General features: G+C 35.0%; 1 long non-coding RNA gene across 1 annotated transcript in view; it reads right to left on the reverse strand.

Annotated features, from left to right (window-relative positions):
• Positions 1 to 23,561: 23,561 nt before the first annotated feature.
• Positions 23,562 to 25,823, reverse strand: part of LOC127504359 (uncharacterized) — a 44,408-nt gene continuing 42,146 nt past the window's right edge. Inside the window, exon 2 of the long non-coding RNA XR_007927350.1 lies at positions 23,562 to 23,669. This is a non-coding gene — a long non-coding RNA (uncharacterized LOC127504359). The remainder of the gene's footprint in view (positions 23,670 to 25,823) is intronic.

A 25,823-nucleotide genomic window follows, 5' to 3' on the forward strand; every position in this document is an offset into this window, starting at 1 on the left:
ATGTTAGATCAGCCAGACAGTAGCCTATATTAGACATACTCAACATATTTCTGGCCCGAGTACTCGATCGAGAACTTTCTATACATACTCATTGATTCCATCTAATGTTAGATCAGCCAGACAGTAGCCTATATTAGACATACTCAACATATTTCTGGCCCAAGAGTACTCGATCGTGAACTTTCTATACATACTCATTGACTCCTGATTTTATTTCAGCCATACAGAAGTCCCTGTTAGACCTACTTAAGGTTTTTCAGTCCTAACAGTCCTAATGTTACATCAGACAGACAGTAGTCCATATTTGACATAATGAACATATTTCTGGCCCAAGAGTACTCGATCTTGAACCTTCCATACATATTCATTGACATTCTGATGGTGCATCAGAAGAACAGTAATTAGACCTATTTACATTTTTTTTTTTCGGTCCAAAGCGTCCTTGAACATGATCTTACCATACATAATCATTGCCTCACTCTGATGTTACTTCAGCCATCCATGAGCCCATTTTTGACCTTCTGAGCAAATTTCTGGCAAATTAATGCTCAATCATGAACATTCTCTACATACTCATTGACTCCATCTGATGTTAGATCAGGTAGACAGTAGTCCATATTTGACATGATGAACAATTTTCTGGCCCAAGAGTACTCGATCTTGAACTTGATCTCGATCTTTTATACATTCACATTGACTCCTTCTGATGATATGTCAGCCATAGAGTATTGGGTATTTGACCTAATGGATATATTTCTGGCCCAATATTATTTGAATCTGAACTTTTTATAACTTTCTATTCACTGCTTCTGATGTTTCTTCACCTATACAGAAGTCAATATTAGACCCACTGAACATATTTCTGGCAAATTAGTCCTCAATCATGAACTTTCTGTACATACTCATGGACTCCATCTGATGTTAGATCAGCCATACAGAAGTCCATATTAGACCTACTTAAATGTTTTCTATCCCAACAGTCCTCAATCATGAGCTTTCTTCACATACTCATTGCCTCACTCTGATGTTACTTCAGTCACACATGAGCCCTTTTATGATCTATTAAACATATTTCTGGAAAATTAGTCCTCAATCATGATCTTTTTATACACACACTTTGACAGCTTCTGTTGATACGTCAGCCATTGTGTATTGCATATTTGACTTAATAAACATATTTATGGATAAAGAATACTCGATCTTGAACTTTTTCTACATTACTATTGACTGCTTTTGATTATACGTCAGCCATAGAGTATTGAATATTTGACCTAATGGACATATTTCTGGCTAAAGAATACTCGATTTTGAAACTTTTATGCATTACTATTGACTCCTTCTGATCATACGTCAGCCATAGAGTGTTGCACATTCAACCTAATAGACATATTTCGGGCAAATTAGTCCTCGATCATGAACTTTCTGTACATACTCATTGCCTCAACTCTGATGTTACTTCAGTCACACATGAGCCCTTTTATGATCTATTGAACATATTTCTCGAAAATTAGTCCTCACTCATGAACTCTCTTTACATATTCATTGACTCCTTCAAATGTTAGATCAGCCATACATTAGTCCATATTAGACCTACTGAACATATTTCTGGCCCAAGAGTACTCGATTTTGAACATTCTATAAATACATAATTGACTCCTGATTATACATCAGCCAAAGAGTATTGCATATTTGAACTACTGGACATGTTTCTGGCCAAAGAAGACTCGACACTGAGCTCCTTATACATTGCTATTGACTCCTTCTGATGATACGACAGCCATAGAATATTGTATACTGGACCTGGATGTATATATTTCTGGTCAAAGAGTAGTACTTGCTCTCCAACTTTCTATACATTACTATGGACTCCTTCTGATGATACGTGAGCCATAGCGTATTGCATACTTGACCTAATGGACATATTTCTGGCTAAAGAGTACTCGATTTTGAACCTTTTACGCATTACTATTGACTCCTTCTGATGATACGTCAGCCATAGAGTATTGCATATTCAACCTAATGGACATAAATCTGGCAAATTAGTCCTCAGTCATGAACTTTCTATACAGACTTATAGATTCCTTCTAATGTTATATCAGACAGACATAATGAACATTTTTCTGGCTCAAGAGTAATCAATCTTGAACTTTCCATACATTTTCTTTGACTGCTTCTGTTCTTATTTCAGGAGAACCGTAGTCCATATTAGGCCTACTTAATTTTTTCTGTCCCAAGAGTCCTTGATCATGAACTTTCTATACTTTCTAGACTCCTTCTGATGATATTTCAGCCATTGAATATTTGACACAATGGACATATTTCTGGCCCAAGAGTACTCCATCTTTAAATTTTATACATTACTATTGACTCATGGTGTTACTTAACCAATACAGAAATCCATATTAGACCTTAATAAAAAAATTTCTGTCCAAACAGTCCTCGATCATGAACTTTCTATACATACTCATTGACTCCATGTAATGTTAGATCAGCCAGACAGTAGCCTATATTAGACATACTCAACATATTTCTGGCCCGAGTACTCGATCGAGAACTTTCTATACATACTCATTGACTCCATCTAATGTTAGATCAGCCAGACAGTAGCCTATATTAGACATACTCAACATATTTCTGGCCCAAGAGTACTCGATCGTGAACTTTCTATAAATACTCATTGACTCCTGATTTTATTTCAGCCATACAGAAGTCCCTGTTAGACCTACTTAAGGTTTTTCAGTCCTAACAGTCCTAATGTTACATCAGACAGACAGTAGTCCATATTTGACATAATGAACATATTTCTGGCCCAAGAGTACTCGATCTTGAACCTTCCATACATATTCATTGACATTCTGATGGTGCATCAGAAGAACAGTAATTAGACCTATTTACATTTTTTTTTTTTCGGTCCAAAGCGTCCTTGAACATGATCTTTCCATACATAATCATTGCCTCACTCTGATGTTACTTCAGCCATCCATGAGCCCATTTTTGACCTTCTGAGCAAATTTCTGGCAAATTAATGCTCAATCATGAACATTCTCTACATACTCATTGACTCCATCTGATGTTAGATCAGGTAGACAGTAGTCCATATTTGACATGATGAACAATTTTCTGGCCCAAGAGTACTCGATCTTGAACTTGATCTCGATCTTTTATACATTCACATTGACTCCTTCTGATGATATGTCAGCCATAGAGTATTGGGTATTTGACCTAATGGATATATTTCTGGCCCAATATTATTTGAATCTGAACTTTTTATAACTTTCTATTCACTGCTTCTGATGTTTCTTCACCTATACAGAAGTCAATATTAGACCCACTGAACATATTTCTGGCAAATTAGTCCTCAATCATGAACTTTCTGTACATACTCATGGACTCCATCTGATGTTAGATCAGCCATACAGAAGTCCATATTAGACCTACTTAAATGTTTTCTATCCCAACAGTCCTCAATCATGAGCTTTCTTCACATACTCATTGCCTCACTCTGATGTTACTTCAGTCACACATGAGCCCTTTTATGATCTATTAAACATATTTCTGGAAAATTAGTCCTCAATCATGATCTTTTTATACACACACTTTGACAGCTTCTGTTGATACGTCAGCCATTGTGTATTGCATATTTGACTTAATAAACATATTTATGGATAAAGAATACTCGATCTTGAACTTTTTCTACATTACTATTGACTGCCTTTTGATTATACGTCAGCCATAGAGTATTGAATATTTGACCTAATGGACATATTTCTGGCTAAAGAATACTCGATTTTGAAACTTTTATGCATTACTATTGATTCCTTCTGATCATACGTCAGCCATAGAGTGTTGCATATTCAACCTAATAGACATATTTCGGGCAAATTAGTCCTCGATCATGAACTTTCTGTACATACTCATTGCCTCAACTCTGATGTTACTTCAGTCACACATGAGCCCTTTTATGATCTATTGAACATATTTCTCGAAAATTAGTCCTCACTCATGAACTCTCTTTACATATTCATTGACTCCTTCTAATGTTAGATCAGCCATACATTAGTCCATATTAGACCTACTGAACATATTTCTGGCCCAAGAGTACTCGATTTTGAACATTCTATAAATACATAATTGACTCCTGATTATACATCAGCCAAAGAGTATTGCATATTTGAACTACTGGACATGTTTCTGGCCAAAGAATACTCGACACTGAGCTCCTTATACATTGCTATTGACTCCTTCTGATGATACGACAGCCATAGAATATTGCATACTGGACCTGGATGTATATATTTCTGGTCAAAGAGTAGTACTTGCTCTCCAACTTTCTATACATTACTATGGACTCCTTCTGATGATACGTGAGCCATAGTGTATTGCATACTTGACCTAATGGACATATTTCTGGCTAAAGAGTACTCGATTTTGAACCTTTTACGCATTACTATTGACTCCTTCTGATGATACGTCAGCCATAGAGTATTGCATATTCAACCTAATGGACATAAATCTGGCAAATTAGTCCTCAGTCATGAACTTTCTATACAGACTTATAGATTCCTTCTAATGTTATATCAGACAGACATAATGAACATTTTTCTGGCTCAAGAGTAATCAATCTTGAACTTTCCATACATTTTCTTTGACTCCTCTTCTTATTTCAGGAGAACCGTTGTCCATATTAGGCCTACTTAATTTTTTCTGTCCCAAGAGTCCTTGATCATGAACTTTCTATACATACTCATAGACTCCTTCTGATGATATTTCAGCCATTGGATATTTGACACAATGGACATATTTCTGGCCCAAGAGTACTCCATCTTTAAATTTTATACATTACTATTGACTCATGGTGTTACTTAACCAATACAGAAATCTATATTAGACCTTACTAAAAAAATTTCTGTCCAAACAGTCCTCGATCATGAACTTTCTATACATACTCATTGACTCCATGTAATGTTAGATCAGCCAGACAGTAGCCTATATTAGACATACTCAACATATTTCTGGCCCGAGTACTCGATCGAGAACTTTCTATACATACTCATTGACTCCATCTAATGTTAGATCAGCCAGACAGTAGCCTATATTAGACATACTCAACATATTTCTGGCCCAAGAGTACTCGATCGTGAACTTTCTATACATACTCATTGACTCCTGATTTTATTTCAGCCATACAGAAGTCCCTGTTAGACCTACTTAAGGTTTTTCAGTCCTAACAGTCCTAATGTTACATCAGACAGACAGTAGTCCATATTTGACATAATGAACATATTTCTGGCCCAAGAGTACTCGATCTTGAACCTTCCATACATATTCATTGACATTCTGAAGGTGCATCAGAACAACAGTATTTAGACCTAGTAACATTTTTTTTTCTATCCAAAGAGTCCTTGAACATGAACTTTCTATACATAATCATTGCCTCACTCTGAAGTTACTTCAGCCATACATGAGCCCATGTTTGACATTCTGAGCAAATTTCTGGCAAATTAGTCCTCGATCATTAACTTTTTACGCATACACATTCACTCCTGATGATACTTCAGCCATAGAGTAATGAATGTTTGACCTAATGGACATATATCTGGCAAATTAGTGCTCAATCATGAACATTCTATACATACTCATTGACTCCATCTGATGTTAGACCTGCTACACAGTAGTCCATATTTGACCGACAGAACATATTTCTGGCCCAACAGTACGTGATCTGGAACTTTCTTTAGAAACTCATCGACTCCTTCCAATGTTACATCAGACAGACAGTATTCCATATTTGACATGATGAACATATTTCTGGTCCAAGACAACTTGAACATACTTGATCTCGATCTTTTATACATACACATTGACTCCTTCTGATGATATGTCAGCCATAGAGTATTGAGTATTTGACCTAATGGATATATTTCTTGCCCAAGATTATTCAAATCTGAACATTTTATTCATTTCTATTCACTCTATTCTATTCACTATTCATTCTGATGTTTATCTTTCTATACATACTCAGTGACTCCTTCTGATTTTATTTCAGCCATAGAGAAGTCCATATTAGACCTACTTAAATGTTTTCTGTTTCAAAAGTCGTCGATCATGAACTTTCTTTACATACTCATTGCCTCACTCTGATGTTACTTCAGCCGTTCATGAGCCCATGTATGACCTACTGAACAGATGTTCAAGAATTTGTTCAAGATGTTCATTAGGTCACATATGGACTACTCTATGGCTGATGTATCACAAGATGGAGTCAATGAGTAGAAATAGAAAGTTCAAGATCGAGTTCTCATTGGCCAGAAAAATGTTCAGTAGGTCAAATATGGACTTCTGTATAGCTGATGTAACATCAGAAAGAGGCAATGAGTATATATAGAAAGTTCAAGATCAAGGATTCTTTTGGCCAGAAATATGTTCAGTAGGTCAAATATGGATTTCTGTATAACTGTTGTAAAATCAGTAGGACTGAAAGATGAAATTTCATGAAAACCGACTCGGGTCAGAAATATGTTAATTACGTCACGTGTGCACTAGTCCTAACAGTCCTAATGTTACATCAGACAGACAGTAGTCCATATTTGACATAATGAACATATTTCTGGCCCAAGAGTACTCGATCTTGAACCTTCCATACATATTCATTGACATTCTGAAGGTGCATCAGAACAACAGTATTTAGACCTAGTAACATTTTTTTTTCTATCCAAAGAGTCCTTGAACATGTCTGTATAGCTGATGTAACATCAGAAAGAGGCAATGAGTATATATAGAAAGTTCAAGATCAAGGATTCTTTTGGCCAGAAATATGTTCAGTAGGTCAAATATGGATTTCTGTATAACTGTTGTAAAATCAGTAGGACTGAAAGATGAAATTTCATGAAAACCGACTCGGGTCAGAAATATGTTAATTACGTCACGTGTTTTTCAGTCCTAACAGTCCTAATGTTACATCAGACAGACATCTTGTATAGCTGAAATCAGGAGTCAATGAGTATGTATTGAATGTTCATGATTGAGCACACTTGGGCCAGAAATATGTTCAGTAGGTCCAATATGGACTACTGTCTGGCTGGTCTAAGATCAGAAGGCGTCAATATAAAAAGTTCAATATCGAAAACTCTTTGACCAGAAATATGTCTGATGTAAAATCAGGAGTATGTGTATAGAAAGTTCAAGAACGAGTACTCTTTTGCTACAAATATGTTCATTGGGTCAAATATGTTCAGTTGGTAATATAGGGACTTCTGTATTGCTGTTATAAAATCAGCAGTACTGAATGATTATATTTTGAAATTTCATGATCAACGACTCTAGGGTCAAAAATATGTTTATTACGTCAATTATGCACTATTGTAAGGCTGATTATATATAGAAAGGTCAAGATTGAGTACTCTTTGGCCACAAATATGTTCATTATGTCAAATATGGACTACTGTCTGTCTGATGTAACATTGAAAGGAGTCAATGGGTCTGAAAAGAAAGCTCATGATCGAGAACTGTTGGGACATAAAAACTTTAAGTAGGTCTAATATTGTTGTTACTTCTGTATGGGTGAAGTAACATCAGGAGGAGTAAATAGAAATGCTTAAAAAGTTCAGACATAATGGACATATTTCTGGCAAATTAATCCTCAGTCATGAAATTTCTACACATACTCATTAACTCCATCTGATGTTAACTACTGTCTGGATGATCTAATGGATATTAGCTCAAATATCCAATAACTCTATAGCTGACGTATCATTACAATGAGTCAAAGTGTATGTTTAAAAAGTTTATGATCAAGGACTCTTGAGACAGAAAAAAATGTAAGTAAATCTAATATGGACTACTTTTGTATGTATGTATAGTATGTATCTAATTTGCCAGAAATATGTCCATTAAATCAAATATTCAATACTGTATGGCTGACGTATCATCAGAAGCAGTCAATGTGTATGTATAAAAAGTTGATGATTGAGGACTAACATTCCAAAATTATGTTCAGTAAGTCATACATGAGCTCATAGTAACAGAGTGAGGCAAGGAATATGTATAGAAAGTTCATGATTAAGGACTCTTGGGACAGAAAAAAAATTAAGTAGGTCTGATATGGACTACTGTTCTTCTGATGTAACATCAGGAGTCAATGAATAAGTATGAAAAGTTCTAGGTCTAATAATAGGTCTACTTTAGGTCTAAAGTAGGTCTAATATGGACTTCTGTATGGCTGAAATAAAATCAGAAGGAGTCATTTAGTATGTATAGAAAGTTCAAGATCGAGTACTCTTGGGACAGAAATACTATGTTCAGTTGGTCTAATATGGACTAATGTCTGGCTAATCTAACATCAGATGGAGTCAATGAGTATGTACACAAAGTTCATGACTGAGGACTAATTTGCCAGAAATATGTTCAGTGGGTCTAATATTGACTTCTGTATGAGTGAAGAAACATCAGAAGGAGTGAATAGAAATGTATAAAAAGTTCAAATTAAATAATCTTGGGCCAGAATTATATCCATTAGGTCAAATACCCAATACTCTACATATCATCAGAAGGAGTCAATGTGTATGTATAAAAGATGGAGATCAAGTTCAAGATCGAGTACTCTTAGGCCAGAAAAATGTTCATCATGTCAAATATGGACTACTGTCTGTCTGTCTGATGAAACATTAAAAATGAGTCGATGAGTTCATGATCAAGTACTCTTGGGCCAGAAATATGTTCATTATGTCTGTCTGATGAAATATGTACGGAAAGTTCAAGATCGAATACTTTTGGACCAGAAATAAGTTGAGTATGTATAATATAGTCAACAGTCGGGCTGATCTAACGTCATATGGAGTCAATGAGTATGTATAGAAAGTTCATAGTGGAGTACATTTGTGCTAGAAATAAGTTCATGATATCAAAAATAGACTTCTATGTGTCTGAAGTAACATCATATTAAGGTGACGAGTATATATTGAAAGTTTCTGATCAAGGACTGTTTGGACAGAAAATAATGTAAGTAGGTCTCATATGTATTTCTATATTGGTTAAGCAACAGTCAATAGTAATATATAAAAAGTTCAAGATCGAGTACGCTTCGGCCAGAAATATGTCCATTAGGTCAAATTATGGCTGACCTATCATCAGAAAGGAGTCTATGAGTATGTACAGAAAGTTCATGATCGAGGATTCTTGGGACAGAAAAAAATTAAGTAGGTCTAATATGGACTTCTGTATGGCTGCAATACATGTATGTATTATACTTTTAATTTTGTGTATTAAAGAGACATATGTGCTATTTCATTTTAATTCTTACAAGAACTTTGTGCATTGAAAAGAAATCACGTAACATATGTTCTAATTGCATTGCAGTGCATACAAGACATTTTGTTCACTGAATAGAAAACACATAACATACGTGCTATAAATACAATAGCAAACTCATTTCGTCTGTCCATTGAAGAGATAACTGTGCTATTGCATAACAAATCAGCTCTAACTTATTTGTGCATTCAAGACGTAACATATATATGCTGTAGCATTATAATGCATAAGAGAATACATATATAAGTTATGCGTTGTTTCATTGCATTGTATTTCCTTTGTGCAATAAGGAGAAAACTAATTATATATATGCTGTTGCTTTGCAATAAATACAAGAGCTGTTTCATTGCATTGCATGCTATAGTTAAATTGTTACTCTGTGCATGGAATAAATTAATATTTATGACATAATGTGCTGTTGCATTGCAACATTTTAGTTATGCACTGTTTCCTTGATCATTCCTCATGCAATGACGAGATAACACATAACATGTGCGTTGCATTGCAGTAACATAATCCGTTGTGCGAGACAACATGAACAGGTGCATTGCAATGCAGACAAGACCTAACATGTAATGTTTCCTTGCATTGTATACAAAAACGAACTTATTTCTTATGTACTGAATGCGATGAATGAACTAACTTATCCGTTATGCACTGAGTGATAACACATAACGTGTATTGCATTTCAGTAACTTTATCCGTTGTGCAGTGAGGAAATGACACTTTTATGCAATGCAGTGCAACAAGCAATGCAAAGAACTAATTCTTTCCTCTGTGCATTGAAGAGAAAACATTCACTGCAAAAGTGAATGTTCACTGCAAAACATTCACTTCAAAAATTAATCCGTTTTGCAGTGAATGAACTAACTCATATGTTATGCATTGAAGAGATATGCTGTTGCACTGCGTTGCACAAAAAAACTCTTTCCTTTGTGCATTGAAAATAAAACAAGTCGTTTAACGTGCATTGCATTGCAGTGACTTAATCCCGTTTTGCAGTCAAAAGATAACACATGACAGGTGTTGCAGTCTTTCCTTTGTGCATTGAAGAGAAAACAAATCACGTATGCTGTTGTATTGCAATAAATACAAGACCTGTTTCATTGCATTGCATACAAAAACTTACTTATTACGTTGTGCATAGGAGAAATTCATATTACATATGTGCTGTTGATTTGCAACATATAAGTTATGCACTGTTTCCTTACATCGTATACAAGAAATAACTTTTTCCTTTATGCATTGAAGAGAAAACAACATAACATGTGGTGTTGCAATGAACGAACTAACTCGTTTCGTTTTATCATTGGCGAGATATAACATCTGAATTGCATTTCATACACGATCTAACAATCCGTTATGCGGTGAAGAGATAACACATAATGTATATGCTATTTATACAATGCATGAAAGAATACATTTGCTTGTTGCATTGCGTTGCATGCAAGAACGAACTCTTTCCTTTGTGTACAATGGAGAAAACAAATCACATATGCTGTTGCATTACAATGTATCAAGAACTGTTTCATTGCATTACAATAGTTAAAACGTATTACGCTGAGTATAGAAGAAATGAATACAACAAATGTGCTGCTACACTGCAACATGTAAGTTATGCCTTCCTTTGTATATATTGTATCATTCAGTAGTTGAACTGACGAGATAAATCAAATTGTGCATTGTATGATTTGTACACTTAATCCGCTTTGCAGTGAAGAGATAAGACATGGCAAGTACTTGTTGCACTGCGTTGCATGCAAGAACTAACTTTTTCCTTTGTGCATTGAAGAGAAAGCAAATCACATATGCTGTTGCATTGCAATGCATCAAGAACTAACATGTAAGGTATGCGCTGTTTCCTTGCATTGTATACAAGAACTAACTTTTTCCTTTGTGCATTGAAGAGAAAGCAAATCACATATGCTGTTGCATTGTAATGCATCAAGAACTAACATGTAAGGCATGCACTGTTTCCTTGCATTGTATACAAGAACTAACTTTTTCCTTTGTGCATTAAAAGAAAACTAATTTCTCATGCTTTTGCGTTGCAATGCATCAATAACTAACTGTTCCATTGCATTACATACAATACTTAACTTATAACGCTGTGCATAAGAAATTAACATAACATGTGTGCTTGTTGCATTGCAATGCATACAAAAATTAACATGAAAGTGATGCACTGTTTCCCTGCATTTTATATTCTTATTCTTAAAAACTTATTTTTATGCATTGAGAGATATCACATAACATGTGCATTGCATTGCAGTGACTTAATCCGTTTTGCAGTGAAAGTTAACACGTAAGGTGCTTGTTGCATTGCGTTCCATACAAGAACTAACTCTTTCCTTTGTGCATTGAAGGGAAAACAAATCACATATGCTGTTTCATTGCAAGAACTCTTTCACTGCATTGCATTGCATACAATAAAAAACATATTACGTTGTGGATAGAAAATATTAATGTAACATATGTGCTGTTGAATTGCAGTGTATACAAGAGATAACACATAACAACATAACACATGGTGTTGTGATGAATGAACTAACTAATCCGTTATGCATTCAAAAAACAACCTTTGTATTGCTTTTCAGTAACTTAATCCGTTGTGCAGTGAAGATATAACACATGACCGGTGTTTCTTGCACTGCGCTGCATGCAAGATCGAACTCTTTCATTTGTGCATTAAAGAGAAGACGAGTAACATATGCTGTTGCATTACAATGTATCAAGAACTAACTGTTTTATTGCATTGCATACAATAGTTAACTTAAAAGAGTGCATAGAAGAAATTAATAATAACATATGCACTGTTTCCTTGCATTGAATACAAAAACAAGCTTATTCCTTATCCACTGAAGAGATAACATATAACATATGTGGTGTTGCGATAAATGAACTAACTTATCCGTTATGCATTGAAGAGATAACACATAACATGCGCATTAATCTGTTTTGCAGTGGAGATAATACGACTGGTGCTTGTTGCACTGCATTGCATACAAGAACTAACTTTTTCCTCTGTGCATTGAAGAGAAAACAAATTACATATGCTGTTGCATTGCAATAAATACAAGAACTGTTTCATTGCATTGCATACAAAAACTAACTTATTACGTTGTGCATAGAAGCAATTGGTATAACATATGTTGAATAGCAACATATAAGTTATGCACTGTTTCCTTGCATTGTATACAAGAAATAACATTTCTTTTATGCATTGAAGAGACAACAAGTAACATTGTAAGTGGTGTTACAATGAATGAACAAACTCATTTCGTTTTTTCATTGGAGAGATATAATATTTCTGCATTGCATTTCATACACGATCTAACAAACCGTTATGCGGTGAAGAGATAACACATGAGAGGTGCTTGTTGCACTGCGTTGCATACAAGAACTAAGTCTTTCCTTTGTGCATTGAATAGAAAACAAATCTCATATGCTGTTGCTTTGCAACGCATCAAGAAGTAACTTTTCATTGCATTACATACAATAGTTAACTTATTACGCAAAGAAATTAATACAACAAATGTGCAACATGTAGTTATGCACTGTTTCCTTTTTATACATTGTATAAAAGAGCTAACTCGTTCAGTAGTTGTACTGAAGAGATAAAACAAAACGTAAAACAAAACGTGCATTGCATTGCAGTAATTTAATCCGTTGTGCAGTGCAGAGATAACACATAACATGTGCATTTGCATTGCAGTAACTTAATCCGTTTTGCAGTTAAGAGGTAACACATGACAAATACTTGTTGCATGCAAGATCTTTTTCCTTTGCGCATTGAAGAGAAAGCAAATCACATATTGCAATGCATACAAGAACTAACATGTAAAGAATGCACTGTTTCCTTGCATTGTATACAAGAACTAACTCATTCCTTATGTATTGAAGAGAAAACAAATCACATATGATGTTGCATTACAATGCATCAAGAACTAACTGTTTCTTTGCATAGCATACAATAGTTAACTTATTACGCTTTGCATAGAAGAAATTGATGTAACAATTTTCCATTGCAATGCACAAAAAGAACTAACTCATACAGTTTTGCATTGGACACTATATGTGCTTTTGCATTGCAATGAAGAGACAACATGGCATTTGCATGTTGCACTGCAAAATCTTTCCTTTGTGCGTTGACGGGAAGACAAATCACATATGCTGTTACATTGCAACATGTAAGTTATGCGCTTGCATACAAGAACTAACTTATTCCTTATGCATTGAAGAGATAACATGTGCATATTGACACATAACATGTGCAATGCAGTAACTTAACCCGCTGTTAACAATAAATACAATAAATATCTACTGAGTTCATTAAAGATATAAAACATAACATATCCTGTGACACTGCATTCAAAATCTGAAATATTCCATTTTGCAGTGAAGAATAATGTCTCCAAAGTACACAACAACTAACGTATTCCGTGATGCAATGAAGCTATACGGTAGTCCATACTGAACATATTTCTGGCCAAAGGGTTCTTGATCTTGAATTTTCTATACAGGCTCATTTGACTCCTTTTGATGTTACATCCGAGAGACAGTATTTGACTTATTTGACCTCCTGAACATATTGCTGGCCATAGAGTATTCGATACTGAGCTTTTTACATATACACATTGAAGCCTTCCATATTTGACAAACTGAAAATATTTCTGACCCAAAGAGTCCATGATATTAACTTTCTATATAGATTAATTGACTAATTCTGATGTTAAATCATACACACAGTAGTCCATATTTGACCTAGTAAACATATTTCTGGTTCAAAATAAGGCCCCAAAAGTAGTCAATAAATATGTATAAAAAGTTCAAGATAAAGTGTTCGGGCCAGAAAAATGTTCATTATGTCAATATGGACTACTGAGCTATCATCAGAAGGACTCAATAAATGTGTATAGAATGTTCAAAATCAGGTACTCTTTGTCCAGAAATATGTTCAGTAGGTCAATTTTGGACCACTGTGTGGTTGATGTAACATTTGAAGGAGTCATTGATAATGTATTTTAAGTTCATGTTCAGTGACTATTCGGCCAGAAATATTTTCATTTGTTCCAATATGGATTTCTTGCGTCAACAAAAGGTGTCTATGAGTATATACATTTCAAGATTGAGTACTCTTGGGACAGAAATATATCCATTAGGTCAAATATACAATACTCTATAGCTGACGTATCATCAGAAGGAGTCAATGTGTATGTATAAAAAGTAATGATCAAGGACTCCTAGGGCAGAAAAAAATTTAAGTAAATCTAATATGGACTATTGTTCTTCTGAATATGTCCAAAAATATGTTCACTTATTCGAACATGGACTTCTGTCTGGCTGTTGTAACATCAGAAGATGTCAATGAGTATGTATAGATAGTTCAATATTGAGTACTCTTGGGCAAGAAATATGTTCAGTGTGGACTTCTGTATGGGTGAAATAAAGTTTTACCTCTTTAATACACAACGAAATACATGTCATTTTAGTTCTTGTTACAATGCAGTGCATCAGTATCCGGTACAGATGCGTCATCTGTTCATTGCACAACTTATTCCCTATAAGTTAGTTTTTTATACAATGCATGAGGAAATATGCAACTACGCCTGTTATCTCTCATTCATTGCAACACCACATATGTTATATTAATTTCTTCTTTGCACATTTATTGTATGCAATGCAATGAAACAGTTATTTCTTATATTTATTACAATGCAACAGCATGTGTGATTTGTTTTCTCTTCTCTTCAATGCACAACGGAATGAGTTAGTTCTTGTATGCAATGCAAGGTGCATAACTAACATGTTGCAAGGCAGCAGCATATTACGTTATATTAAATTCTATGCACAGCGTAATAAGTTTATGCGTAATATTGTATGCAATGCACTGAACAGTTAGTTCTTTTATGCAACGCAGTGCAATAAGCACCTTGTATGTATGTATGCAATGCAACAGAACATATATGTTACCTCTTTAATGCGCAATGAATGTCATTTTAGTTCTTGTATGTAAACATTTTGTTAATTATTATGAGAGTTATTTCTTGCATGCAACGCAATACAACAAGCCCATAGAAGTGTCCAATGCAATTCTTGTGTGAATTGCAATGCTCAACGGTAAAAACAGCGCATACGTTACATGTATTCTTCCATGCACAGCAAATATGTTATGAGTTAACTCCACCCAACAATCCAACGGATTGTTAGATCGTGTATGAGATGCAATGCACCTATGTTATCTCTTCAATGCACAAAAGAAAGGCGTTAGTTCATTCATCGCGACACGATTTATGTTATATGTTATCTATTCAATGCATAATGAATAAGTTAGTTTTTGTATACAATGCAATGAAAAAGTGCTTACATGTTAGTTCTTTATTGCAATGCAACAACATAGGTGATTTGTTTTCTCTTTTTCTCTTGTTTAACTTCTCTTTAAGTTAACTATTGAATGCATGCAATACAGTTAGTTCTTGATGCATTGTAATGCAACAGCATATGTGATTTGTTTTCTCTTCAATGCACAAAGGAAAGAGTTCGATCTTGTATGCAACGCAGTGCAACAAACACCGTGTGTTATCGCTTCACTGCACAACTGACTGTTACTGCAGTGCACTGCACGTGTTATGTGTTATCTCTGCACCTCACAACGGATTAAGTTACTGCAATGCAATGCACGTTATGTGTTATCTCATCAATGCATAACGGATGAGTTAGTTCGTTTATCTCAGCACAACATTTGTTATGTGTTATCACTTCAATGCATAAGGAACAAGTTAGATCTTGTATACAAAGGAAACAGTGCATAAATTTACGTTACAATGCAAGAGCACATATGTTATATTTCGATGCACAGCGTAATAAGTTAACTATTGTATGCAATGAAACAGTTGCACCTCACAACGGATTAAGTTACTGCAATGCAATGCACATGTTATAAGTTATCTCTATTTAATGCATAAGGAATAAGTTAGTTATAGTATATAAGGCAAAGAAAACAGTACATAACTTACGTGTTAGTTTTTGTATGCATTGCATTGCAACAACACGTTATTTTAAATTCTTCTATTTATTGTATGCAATGCAATGTAACAGTTCTTGTATTTATTGCAATTCACAACGAATGTCATTTTAGTTCTTGTGTGTAAACATTTTGTTAACTATTTTTATAGTTATTTCTTGCATGCAACGCAGTGCAACAAGCACCTGTCATGTGTTTTTTTTTTTTTCAGTGCAATGCAAAAGCCCATAGAGGTGTCCAGAGCAAAACTGTATTGAGTTATTTCTTGTGTGCATTGCAATGCTCAACGGTAAACACAGCGCATACGTTATATGAATTCTATGCAATGCAGTTGCAACAAGCACCATGTGTTATATAAAAGCAATGCAAATTGTATGTGTTTTCTCTTCAATGCATAAGGAATAAGGTAGTTTTGTACATAATGCAAGGAAACAGTACATGACTTACATGTTGCAATATAACGGCACATTATGTTATATTTCTTCTATGCACAGCGTAATAAGTTAATTATTTGTATGCAATGCAGTGAAACTGTATTTCACATGTGGTTTGTTTTGTCCTGCAAAAAGGAAAGAGTCGATCTCCAATGCATAAGGAATACAGAATACAAATCAAGGAAACAGTGCATAACTTACATGTTACATGACATGTTACACGTAGTGCAACAAGCACCTGTCATGTGTTATCTCTTCAATGCAAAACGGATTAAGTCACTGGAATGCAATGCACATGTGTTATCTCAATACATAACGGATGAGTTAGTTCGTTCAGCACAACATATGTTATGTGTTATCTCTTTAATGCATAAGGAATAAGTTAGTTCTTGTATACATATCAAGGAAACTGCATAACTGACAGCAGCACATATTTTATATTAATTTATTCTATGCACTCTTCTACGCAAGTTAATTATTGTATGCAATGCAGTGAAACAAGGTATTTCTTGATGCATTGCAATGCAACAACATATGTGATTTGTTTCACTTCAATGCATAACGGATGAGTTAGTTCATTCATTGCAACACCACGTGTAATGTGTTATCTCTTCAATGCATGAGGAATACGTTAGTTCTTGTATACAATGCAAGGAAACAGGGCATAACTTACATGTTGCAATCCAGCAGCACATATGTTATAATAATTTATACAATGCACAGCGTAAAAAGTTAACTACTATAAGTAATGCAATGAAACAGTCATATCTTGTATTTATTGAACATATTTCTGGCCCAAGAACACTCAATCTTGAAATTTCTATACATACTCATTGCCTTACTCTGATGTTACTTTAGCCATACATGAGCCCACTTAACATTTTATAGTAAAAATTAGACCTTAATCATGAACATTTTATACACATTAACATCTTCTGATGATATGTCAGCCATAGATAATTGCATATTTGACCTAATGGATATAATTCTGGCCGAGAAAGTATTAGAATCTGAACTTTTTATACATTTCTCCTCACTCCTTCTGATGTTGCTTCACCCAAACAGAAGACAATATTAGACCTACTTAAAATTTATATATCCCAAAAGTTCTCGATCATGAGCTTTCTTTTCAGACCCATTGACTCCTTTTTATGTTACATCAGACAGACATATTTAACATAATGAACATATTTCTGGCCCAAGACCACTTTGATCTTGAACTTTCTATACATAATCATTGACAATCATCCTGATTTTAGTTCAGATATACAAATATACAGTATTGCATACTGGATATATTCTGTCAAATTAGCCCTCAATCATGAATTCTCTATACATACTCATTGACTCAAAAAATGTAGACCTACTAGAATCTGAACTTGTTATACATATCTATTCACCCCTTCTAATGTTACTTCTCCTATACAGAAGACAAAATTAGACTTACGGAACAATTTTCAGGCAAAGTAGTCCTCAGTGATGAACTCACTACATATACTCATTGACTCCTTCTGATGTTAGTTCAACCCGACAGTAGTCCATATTTGACATAATGAACATATTTCTGGCCCAAGAGTACTCGATCATGAACTTTCTATACATACTCATTGACTCCATCTAATGTTAGATCAGCCAGACAGTAGCCTATGTTAGACATACTCAACATAATTGACTCCTGATTATACATCAGCCAAAGAGTATTGCATATTTGAACTACTGGACATGTTTCTGGCCAAAGAATACTCGACACTGAGCTCCTTATACATTGCTATTGATTCCTTCTGATGATACGACAGCCATAGAATATTGCATACTGGACCTGGATGTGTATATTTCTGGTCAAAGAGTAGTACTTGCTCTCCAACGTTCTATACATTACTATGGACTCCTTCTGATGATACGTGAGCCATAGTGTATTGCATACTTGACCTAATGGACATATTTCTGGCTAAAGAGTACTCGATTTTGAACCTTTTACGCATTACTATTGACTCCTTCTGATGATACGTCAGCCATAGAGTATTGCATATTCAACCTAATGGACATAAATCTGGCAAATTAGTCCTCAGTCATGAACTTTCTGTACAGACTTATAGATTCCTTCTAATGTTATATCAGACAGACATAATGAACATTTTTCTGGCTCAAGAGTAATCAGTCTTGAACTTTCCATACATTTTCTTTGACTCCTTCTGTTCTTATTTCAGGAGAACCGTAGTCCATATTAGGCCTACTTAATTTTTTCTGTCCCAAGAGTCCTTGATCATGAACTTTCTATACATACTCATAGACTCCTTCTGATGATATTTCAGCCATTGGATATTTGACACAATGGACATATTTCTGGCCCAAGAGTACTCCATCTTTAAATTTTATACATTACTATTGACTCATGGTGTTACTTAACCAATACAGAAATCCATATTAGACCTTAATAAAAAAATTTCTGTCCAAACAGTCCTCGATCATGAACTTTCTATACATACTCATTGACTCAATGTAATGTTAGATCAGCCAGACAGTAGCCTATATTAGACATACTCAACATATTTCTGGCCCGAGTACTCGATCGAGAACTTTCTATACATACTCATTGATTCCATCTAATGTTAGATCAGCCAGACAGTAGCCTATATTAGACATACTCAACATATTTCTGGCCCAAGAGTACTCGATCGTGAACTTTCTATACATACTCATTGACTCCTGATTTTATTTCAGCCATACAGAAGTCCCTGTTAGACCTACTTAAGGTTTTTCAGTCCTAACAGTCCTAATGTTACATCAGACAGACAGTAGTCCATATTTGACATAATGAACATATTTCTGGCCCAAGAGTACTCGATCTTGAACCTTCCATACATATTCATTGACATTCTGATGGTGCATCAGAAGAACAGTAATTAGACCTATTTACATTTTTTTTTTTCGGTCCAAAGCGTCCTTGAACATGATCTTTCCATACATAATCATTGCCTCCCTCTGATGTTACTTCAGCCATCCATGAGCCCATGTTTGACCTTCTGAGCAAATTTCTGGCAAATTAATGCTCAATCATGAACATTCTCTACATACTCATTGACTCCATCTGATGTTAGATCAGGTAGACAGTAGTCCATATTTGACATGATGAACAATTTTCTGGCCCAAGAGTAGTCGATCTTGAACTTGATCTCGATCTTTTGTACATTCACATTGACTCCTTCTGATGATATGTCAGCCATAGAGTATTGGGTATTTGACCTAATGGATATATTTCTGGCCCAATATTATTTGAATCTGAACTTTTTATAAATTTCTATTCACTGCTTCTGATGTTTCTTCACCTATACAGAAGTCAATATTAGACCCACTGGCAAATTAGTCCTCAATCATGAACTTTCTGTACATACTCATGGACTCCATCTGATGTTAGATCAGCCATACAGAAGTCCATATTAGACCTACTTAAATGTTTTCTATCCCAACAGTCCTCAATCATGAGCTTTCTTCACATACTCATTGCCTCACTCTGATGTTACTTCAGCCGTGCATGAGCCCATGTATGACCTACTGAACACATTTCTGGAAAATTAGTCCTCAATCATGATCTTTTTATACACACACTTTGACAGCTTCTGTTGATACGTCAGCCATTGTGTATTGCATATTTGACTTAATAAACATATTTATGGATAAAGAATACTCGATCTTGAACTTTTTCTACATTACTATTGACTCCTTTTGATTATACGTCAGCCATAGAGTATTGAATATTTGACCTAATGGACATATTTCTGGCTAAAGAATACTCGATTTTGAAACTTTTATGCATTACTATTGACTCCTTCTGATCATACGTCAGCCATAGAGTGTTGCACATTCAACCTAATAGACATATTTCGGGCAAATTAGTCCTCGATCATGAACTTTCTGTACATACTCATTGCCTCAACTCTGATGTTACTTCAGTCACACATGAGCCCTTTTATGATTTATTGAACATATTTCTCGAAAATTAGTCCTCACTCATGAACTCTCTTTACATATTCATTGACTCCTTCTAATGTTAGATCAGCCATACATTAGTCCATATTAGACCTACTGAACATATTTCTGGCCCAAGAGTACTCGATTTTGAACATTCTATAAATACATAATTGACTCCTGATTATACATCAGCCAAAGAGTATTGCATATTTGAACTACTGGACATGTTTCTGGCCAAAGAATACTCGACACTGAGCTCCTTATACATTGCTATTGACTCCTTCTGATGATACGACAGCCATAGAATATTGCATACTGGACCTGGATGTGTATATTTCTGGTCAAAGAGTAGTACTTGCTCTCCAACGTTCTATACATTACTATGGACTCCTTCTGATGATACGTGAGCCATAGTGTATTGCATACTTGACCTAATGGACATATTTCTGGCTAAAGAGTACTCGATTTTGAACCTTTTACGCATTACTATTGACTCCTTCTGATGATACGTCAGCCATAGAGTATTGCATATTCAACCTAATGGACATAAATCTGGCAAATTAGTCCTCAGTCATGAACTTTCTGTACAGACTTATAGATTCCTTCTAATGTTATATCAGACAGACATAATGAACATTTTTCTGGCTCAAGAGTAATCAGTCTTGAACTTTCCATACATTTTCTTTGACTCCTTCTGTTCTTATTTCAGGAGAACCGTAGTCCATATTAGGCCTACTTAATTTTTTCTGTCCCAAGAGTCCTTGATCATGAACTTTCTATACATACTCATAGACTCCTTCTGATGATATTTCAGCCATTGGATATTTGACACAATGGACATATTTCTGGCCCAAGAGTACTCCATCTTTAAATTTTATACATTACTATTGACTCATGGTGTTACTTAACCAATACAGAAATCCATATTAGACCTTACTAAAAAAATTTCTGTCCAAACAGTCCTCGATCATGAACTTTCTATACATACTCATTGACTCAATGTAATGTTAGATCAGCCAGACAGTAGCCTATATTAGACATACTCAACATATTTCTGGCCCGAGTACTCGATCGAGAACTTTCTATACATACTCATTGATTCCATCTAATGTTAGATCAGCCAGACAGTAGCCTATATTAGACATACTCAACATGTTTCTGGCCCAAGAGTACTCGATCGTGAACTTTCTATACATACTCATTGACTCCTGATTTTATTTCAGCCATACAGAAGTCCCTGTTAGACCTACTTAAGGTTTTTCAGTCCTAACAGTCCTAATGTTACATCAGACAGACAGTAGTCCATATTTGACATAATGAACATATTTCTGGCCCAAGAGTACTCGATCTTGAACCTTCCATACATATTCATTGACATTCTGATGGTGCATCAGAAGAACAGTAATTAGACCTATTTACATTTTTTTTTTTTCGGTCCAAATTAATGCTCAATCATGAACATTCTCTACATACTCATTGACTCCATCTGATGTTAGATCAGGTAGACAGTAGTCCATATTTGACATGATGAACAATTTTCTGGCCCAAGAGTACTCGATCTTGAACTTGATCTCGATCTTTTATACATTCACATTGACTCCTTCTGATGATATGTCAGCCATAGAGTATTGGGTATTTGACCTAATGGATATATTTCTGGCCCAATATTATTTGAATCTGAACTTTTTTATAAATTTCTGTTCACTGCTTCTGATGTTTCTTCACCTATACAGAAGTCAATGTTAGACCCACTGAACATATTTCTGGCAAATTAGTCCTCAGTCATGAACTTTCTATACAGACTTATAGATTCCTTCTAATGTTATATCAGACAGACATAATGAACATTTGTCTGGCTCAAGAGTAATCAATCTTGAACTTTCCATACATTTTCTTTGACTCCTTCTGTTCTTATTTCAGGAGAACCGTAGTCCATATTAGGCCTACTTAATTTTTTTCTGTCCCAAGAGTCCTTGATCATGAACTTTCTATACATACTCATAGACTCCTTCTGATGATATTTCAGCCATTGGATATTTGACACAATGGACATATTTCTGGCCCAAGAGTACTCCATCTTTAAATTTTATACATTACTATTGACTCATGGTGTTACTTAACCAATACAGAAATCCATATTAGACCTTACTAAAAAAATTTCTGTCCACACAGTCCTCGATCATGAACTTTCTATACATACTCATAGACTCCTTCTGATGATATTTCAGCCATTGGATATTTGACACAATGGACATATTTCTGGCCCAAGAGTACTCCATCTTTAAATTTTATACATTACTATTGACTCATGGTGTTACTTAACCAATACAGAAATCCATATTAGACCTTACTAAAAAAATTTCTGTCCAAAAGGTCCTCGATCATGAACTTTCTATACATACTCATTGACTCCATGTAATGTTAGATCAGCCAGACAGTAGCCTATATTAGACATACTCAACATATTTCTGGCCCGAGTACTCGATCGAGAACTTTCTATACATACTCATTGACTCCATCTAATGTTAGATCAGCCAGACAGTAGCCTATATTAGACATACTCAACATATTTCTGGCCCAAGAGTACTCGATCGTGAACTTTCTATACATACTCATTGACTCCTGATTTTATTTCAGCCATACAGAAGTCCCTGTTAGACCTACTTAAGGTTTGTCAGTCCTAACAGTCCTAATGTTACATCAGACAGACAGTAGTCCATATTTGACATAATGAACATATTTCTGGCCCAAGAGTACTCGATCTTGAACCTTCCATACATATTCATTGACATTCTGATGGTGCATCAGAAGAACAGTAATTAGACCTATTTACTTTTTTTTTTTTCGGTCCAAAGCGTCCTTGAACATGATCTTTCCATACATAATCATTGCCTCCCTCTGATGTTACTTCAGCCATACATGAGCCCATGTTTGACCTTCTGAGCAAATGTCTGGCAAATTAATGCTCAATCATGAACATTCTCTACATACTCATTGACTCCATCTGATGTTAGATCAGGTAGACAGTAGTCCATATTTGACATGATGAACAATTTTCTGGCCCAAGAGTACTCGATCTTGAACTTGATCTCGATCTTTTATACATTCACATTGACTCCTTCTGATGATATGTCAGCCATAGAGTATTGGGTATTTGACCTAATGGATATATTTCTGGCCCAATATTATTTGAATCTGAACTTTTTTATAAATTTCTATTCACTGCTTCTGATGTTTCTTCACCTATACAGAAGTCAATGTTAGACCCACTGAACATATTTCTGGCAAATTAGTCCTCAATCATGAACTTTCTGTACATACTCATGGACTCCATCTGATGTTAGATCAGCCATACAGAAGTCCATATTAGACCTACTTAAATGTTTTCTATCCCAACAGTCCTCAATCATGAGCTTTCTTCACATACTCATTGCCTCACTCTGATGTTACTTCAGCCCTGCATGAGCCCATGTATGACCTACTGAACACATTTCTGGAAAATTAGTCCTCAATCATGATCTTTTTATACACACACTTTGACAGCTTCTGTTGATACGTCAGCCATTGTGTATTGCATATTTGACTTAATAAACATATTTATGGATAAAGAATACTCGATCTTGAACTTTTTCTACATTACTATTGACTCCTTTTGATTATACGTCAGCCATAGAGTATTGAATATTTGACCTAATGGACATATTTCTGGCTAAAGAATACTCGATTTTGAAACTTTTATGCATTACTATTGACTCCTTCTGATCATACGTCAGCCATAGAGTGTTGCACATTCAACCTAATAGACATATTTCGGGCAAATTAGTCCTCGATCATGAACTTTCTGTACATACTCATTGCCTCAACTCTGATGTTACTTCAGTCACACATGAGCCCTTTTATGATCTATTGAACATATTTCTCGAAAATTAGTCCTCACTCATGAACTCTCTTTACATATTCATTGACTCCTTCTAATGTTAGATCAGCCATACATTAGTCCATATTAGACCTACTGAACATATTTCTGGCCCAAGAGTACTCGATTTTGAACATTCTATAAATACATAATTGACTCCTGATTATACATCAGCCAAAGAGTATTGCATATTTGAACTACTGGACATGTTTCTGGCCAAAGAATACTCGACACTGAGATCCTTATACATTGCTATTGACTCCTTCTGATGATACGACAACCATAGAATATTGCATACTGGACCTGGATGTATATATTTCTGGTCAAAGAGTAGTACTTGCTCTCCAACTTTCTATACATTACTATGGACTCCTTTTGATGATACGTGAGCCATAGTGTATTGCATACTTGACCTAATGGACATATTTCTGGCTAAAGAGTACTCGATTTTGAACCTTTTACGCATTACTATTGACTCCTTCTGATGATACGTCAGCCATAGAGTATTGCATATTCAACCTAATGGACATAAATCTGGCAAATTAGTCCTCAGTCATGAACTTTCTATACAGACTTATAGATTCCTTCTAATGTTATATCAGACAGACATAATGAACATTTTTCTGGCTCAAGAGTAATCAATCTTGAACTTTCCATACATTTTCTTTGACTCCTTCTCTTCTTATTTCAGGAGAACCGTAGTCCATATTACTCCTACTTAATTTTTTCTGTCCCAAGAGTCCTTGATCATGAACTTTCAATACATACTCATAGACTCCTTCTGATGATATTTCAGCCATTGGATATTTGACACAATGGACATATTTCTGGCCCAAGAGTACTCCATCTTTAAATTTTATACATTACTATTGACTCATGGTGTTACTTAACCAATACAGAAATCCATATTAGACCTTACTAAAAAAATTTCTGTCCAAACAGTCCTCGATCATGAACTTTCTATACATACTCATTGACTCCATGTAATGTTAGATCAGCCAGACAGTAGCCTATATTAGACATACTCAACATATTTCTGGCCCGAGTACTCGATCGAGAACTTTCTATACATACTCATTGACTCCATCTAATGTTAGATCAGCCAGACAGTAGCCTATATTAGACATACTCAACATATTTCTGGCCCAAGAGTACTCGATCGTGAACTTTCTAT

This window comes from Ctenopharyngodon idella, chromosome 21 (genome assembly GCF_019924925.1).
Source record: "Ctenopharyngodon idella isolate HZGC_01 chromosome 21, HZGC01, whole genome shotgun sequence".
In the NCBI taxonomy this organism is placed as follows: Eukaryota; Metazoa; Chordata; class Actinopteri; order Cypriniformes; family Xenocyprididae; genus Ctenopharyngodon; species Ctenopharyngodon idella.